This window comes from Babylonia areolata, chromosome 24 (genome assembly GCF_041734735.1).
Source record: "Babylonia areolata isolate BAREFJ2019XMU chromosome 24, ASM4173473v1, whole genome shotgun sequence".
Classification (NCBI taxonomy): Eukaryota; Metazoa; Mollusca; class Gastropoda; order Neogastropoda; family Buccinidae; genus Babylonia; species Babylonia areolata.
The window spans coordinates 40732537-40737840 of NC_134899.1; the positions used below are offsets into that span (position 1 = coordinate 40732537).

Sequence of the window (5304 nt, forward strand, 5' to 3'; positions counted from 1 at the left end):
GGATCTTTAACGTGTGTATTTGATCTCATGCGTGCGTATACGCACGAAAGGGGCCCAGGCACCAGCAGGTCTGCAAATAATTATGATGACGTGGGAGATCGGAGAAAAACAAAAATCTCCACCCTTAACCCAACCAGACGCCGTTATCGAGATTCGAACCCTCAGACTGACATTCCAACGCTTTGATTAACCGCATGTCTGTTGCCCATGCAGGGACAGCAGGGTCACTGGAGGTCTGTCCCACTGACTGGATGACCCACCGGACCGGATCACCCAGACTCCGAACTCGCCACCCACCACTGCCAGTCCCAGACCGCTGCTGATGCTGTTGTTGTTGCTGCCAGTGGTGGCGATGCTGCTGTTGTTGTTGCTGCCGCCACTGCGGGCCGCTGAGAGAGACACTGCAGTATAAATCAGACCTCCGCTACCGCTACCCGCCTCACTTGAGCAGCGGCCACTCTTCCTGACAGCGCAGTGCTTCCTTCCACCCCCATCCACGGCGGCACCAACGGCTATCGACACGTCAGGCTGTAGTAGTCCTGCCTGCCTGCCTGCTTTCCGTCCTCTCCTCCCTCCCTCCTGCCTCCCAGCCACGCCGCTACGATCCCCTGCCTCTGTCGCTTGGTCTTGGCACTGCACTGAAAACAACGACAGCTCGCTTCCACGGCTAATTCCATTGCCGTTCCTGTTTTAGGCTGTGTGGAGAAATCAGTTGGTTTTCTTGGGGGAGTGTTTTCCTTCTTCGTTTTCTTCTTCTTCTCGTAAGTGTGTGTGTTTTCTGTGTCTGTGCGTGCCTGCTGGATTTTTGAGATGGCATTTGTCAGGTTTTAAACCATCTGGTGTTCGGTACGGAAAGCGGGAAGGAGACCGAAACAAAGTTTGATTATTTTGAAACAAGCTTGCACAGTATTGACGACAGGCACACAACTGTTTGGGTTGTTTTGTTTTTGTTGGTGTTTTTTTTTTCGGTGGGAAGACAGTGGATCACACTCAGTTTGTGTTCAAAAATTTTCCTGGTTGAATTCAAATATTTTCCTGGTTGAATTCAAATATTTTCCTGGTTGACGTGGAAGTGGGTCCAATAAACAGAAGCCAATCTGTCGCCCACCAGTGTTGCTACTGTTTCCCGGGAAACAAACAACTGAACTATTTATACGGGCTTACTCAGCGTGGTGGTGGTGGTGGTGGTGGTGGTGTCAGTGGTGGTGGTGGTGAGAGGAGAGAGCAGGAAGACAGACAGAAGCCTGCAGGTGGGTGTCGCTGGTGGCTGTCGTGACACAGAAGGCGAAGTGTCACCCGAGGTGTGAATCTTCACAGCAGCTCGACACCTTTCGCTCTGCAGCTTGACGTCTGTCTGTCAGTGCCGCTGTCTGCTGCAAACTGTATTGTCTCTCTCTGCCTCAGGTAAGGTGTGTTGCTGTCAACAACAAAAAGAAAAGAGAGAGAGAGAGAGGGTTTTTGTGTCATGTTGTGAGGATATGTGTCATTGTCCTTTTTTAAATTTTTTTTTATTGTTCTTAGTATCGATCATATGTCAGACACTGTCTCGTGTTTCGATGTGGAATGCTTGGTTTTTTGTTGTTGCTTTTTTTTTTTTTTTTTTTTTTTTTTTTACGGTTGATGGCGGTGACGGGAATGGATGTTTCGCTACCTACGTTTTCTTGTGCAGACAGTCGATCGATTTCAACAGGAGTGTCGTGTTGACGTTTTTGTTTCGCTCTCTCTGTGGCTGTGTGTCTCTGTGTCTTTATGTCTCTGTGGCTGTTTGTCTCTGTCTCCTTCTCTGTCTGTCTCTTTCTGTGTGTGTGTGTGTGTGTGTCCCTCACTTTCTCTCTATCTCCCTCGCTCCGTTTCTAATAACTCTCTCTCCCTCGCTCTATCTCCCTTCCCCCCCAAGGCCCCCCCCCCCAATCCCCCTGTCTCTCCCTTTTTCTCTCTCCCCTCTGTCTGTCTGTCTGTCTCTTTCTCTCTCTGTCCGTCGTATCGATATATCTGTCTGCCTCTCTCTTTGTATTGTTCTCTTATTTCTCTCTCTCTCTCTCTCTTTCTTTCTTTCCTGCCCCCGTGGCTCTGTGTGTGTGTGTGTGTGTGTGTGTGTGTGTGTTTCCACGCACGTGTGGTTGTTTCAAGACTTTGAGTGAAAAGGGATGGAATTGCTGTGAACGGATGAGCGGTTTTACAAAACTGGCCAATCCACCCAGCCTACTACATTTGATGCTCTCTCTGTCTCTCTTTCTGTCTGTCTGCCTCTGTCACTGTCTCTGTCTCTCTCTGCCCCTCTCCTGATGCCAGAGCGATATAGTCATGATTTATCCAAGCTTTTTGTCCTAATGTGCGCACGCCATAATTATGTTCTTCATGTTATTGGCTATAAATTACTACATGCAACAAACAATAACAAAACAAACAAGGAACAACAAAAAACACAAACAAAAAATCACTTATCAGTTGTCATAAAAAAACGTCTTGTTTTTGCTGGGAATTGGAGGAAAGTGGAGAGTGCGGGGGTGGGGAGATCAGGGGGGTGGGGGGGGGGGGGGTGTATGTGAGAGGAGAGGTTACTTTTGTGCGTTTTTTTGTTGTTGGTTTTTTTTTTCGGTCTTTGTGCGTGCTGATTTGGGAGAGGGAGAACGTTGGGTTGCTTAGAGGAGTAGGGAAATGAGGGCAGTTTCAGTTTCAGTTTCAGTAGCTCAGGGAGGCGTCACTGCGTTTGGACAAATCCATATACGCTACACCACATCTGCCAAGCAGATGCCTGACCAGCAGCGTAACCCAACGCGCTTAGTCAGGCCTTGAGAAAAAAAAAAAAAAAGAAAAGAAAAGGTGAATAAATAATAGATAAGCGTACATAAATAAGTAAATAAATACATAAATGGATAAATGAATAAACAAATAATTATAATATGAAAAAAAAAATGAGGGCAGAGAGTGTTTAGATGATTGTACGACTGAGTTTTTGTTTTTGTTTTGTTTTGTTTTGTTTTGTTTTGTTTTGTTGAATGAGTTGAAATCACCTAATCTATTACTTCGTGTTCATTCGCCAATGTATGTAGAACCGAGAAAGTAATGGTTAATCATGTCGTGTTCGTGATGCGACATGTGTATAACAGACATTCAGTTTCCCCCTTTAACTCACTCAGTACGGCCAGTCCTCTCTTCTCCTCTACACAGACCCATCGGATGTCCAGTGGGTGTCTGAATGACCCAACCTTTAGCTTCCGTCGTCAGAATTGTCGTATCCTTTGTCAACATTCACCTCTTCAGTATAAGAGCCTTCCACTTGCAATATTTTGATGATGGTAACTGGGGTGAAACGCTGTTAACGTCGTCTCTTTCGCCGTTCGTATGGAGAGGGTTAACTTCATGGCTAACTCTGCTGAAGGCGATGAATAATAATAATAATAATAATAATAAAACGTCGCGTCAATTTGTGTGGGGTTATGCATGCTGTTGCTGCTTATTATTATTATTATTATTATAGGTGTGAGGGGGAGTGGTGGGGGTTGGGGGGGGGAGTGTAAGTGGTGAACGAGGAGAATAGAGGGAAGGGGAAAGGAGAGGGGTGGGTGGTGGTGGTGGTGGTGGTGGTGCTTCTTGCTCTGCAGCTCAGGTTATTTCCCAAGGAATAGTTAATCAGGGAATCCCAGGCTTATGGCGCAAAAACCCTTGTTTATTGCCTCCTGTTATCTTTTGCCATTGATACATTTCGTAATCGTGTGTTCTCTCTCTCTCTCTCCTGTTCATTGCACGGCTAGCCTCTCAATGATCCCCTCCCCCTCCCCCCCACCTCCCCCCCACCACCACCCCTTCGCACTTCTCTCCCGACGTCTCATCATTTATCCCTTCTTCATATCCAGTGTGTGTGTGTGTGTGTGTGTGTGTGTGTGTGTGTGTGTGTGTGTGTGTGTGTGTGCTGAAAGGAGTAATTGAATGCGTAGCGAACAGACAATAAACCAGTGAGAAGTGTATGTGGGTATGTATGTGTGTGTGTGTGTGTGTGTGTGCGCGCGCGCGCGTGTGTGTGTGCTTGTGAGTGTGTGCGTGCGTGCGTGTTATGCTGAAATGAACGAAACAATGCGAGACTAGACGTCTAATAAAGCAGTGAGAAGAAGGAATCAGCCCTGTATGGTTTGAGAATTCAGTTGACTGTGGATCCCTATCGCGGTGACTGGTATATCACCGGACTGTAACTGGTACGGTGATGGGATAATCACCATATTGTAACTGGTGCATTGATGACATCATCACCATATTGTAACTGGTGCGTGATGGGATAATCACCATATTGTAACTGGTGAACTGATGACATAATCGCCATATTGTAACTGGTGTCTTGATGGGATAATCACCGAGTTGTTACTGGTGCAGTAATGGGATAATAACCGAGATGTAACTGGTGCAGTGATGGGATAACTACCGAGTTGTAACAGCTGCAGTGATGGGATAATCACCCGACTGTAACTGGTGCAGTGATGGGATAATCTTCAAATTGTAACTGGTGCAGTGATGGGATAATCACCTGGATGTAACAGATGCAATGATGGGATAATCACCGGGATGTAACTGGTGCAGTGATGGGATAATCACCTGGATGTAACAGATGCAAAGATGGGATAATCACCGGGATGTAACTGGTGCAGTGATGGGATAATCACCTGGATGTAACAGATGCAATGATGGGATAATCACAGGACTGTTACTGGTGCAGTGTTTGGATAATCTTCAAATTGTAACTGGTGCAGTGATGGGATAATCTCTCAATTATAACTGGTGCAGTGACGGGGGTAATCGCCAGGATGTAACTGGTGCAGTGATGGGGGTAATCACCGGACTGGAACTGGTGTAGTGACAAGATCATCACCGGACTGTAACTGGTGCAGTGATGGGGATTGCAACTGGTGCATCTCAAACGCCACGAGTCACTGTCTTTCCAGTGAGCACTGAACAGTAGTAATTCAAGAGAGCGAAGCTGAAGTCATGCCTGGCACACTGAATGTTCGGGGGTGTGTGTGTGTGTGTGTGTGTGTGTGTGTGTTGTTCTTGTTGTTGTTGTTTTTTTCTTCGCGGAGGATTGAGTGGGCTCTGAATGCTCTCAGCGAAAGGTCAAATGTTTATGTTATACAATTCTTCATCTCCAGCTCCCCCCCCCACCCCCCCTACACACACACACACCTCACCCCCACCCCCTCCTCTTCCCCCCAACCCCCTCCCCCCCTCCCTCCCCTTTTGTTTCTTTGTTTTTCTTCTCCATCTTCGTGAAGTCGTCATTTTGTTGTGTGTGTGTGTGTGTGTGTGTGTGTGTGT

The 5304-nt window shown here is 46.9% G+C and overlaps 1 protein-coding gene across 2 annotated transcripts in view; it reads left to right on the forward strand.

Annotated features, from left to right (window-relative positions):
• Positions 1 to 505: 505 nt before the first annotated feature.
• The window catches only part of LOC143298830 (BTB/POZ domain-containing protein KCTD12-like), a 93696-nt gene continuing 88897 nt past the window's right edge, over positions 506 to 5304 (forward strand). For both annotated transcript variants that reach the window (XM_076611826.1, XM_076611825.1), the window contains exon 1: positions 506 to 1404. The gene's annotated coding sequence lies outside the window, so the exon portion shown is untranslated. The remainder of the gene's footprint in view (positions 1405 to 5304) is intronic.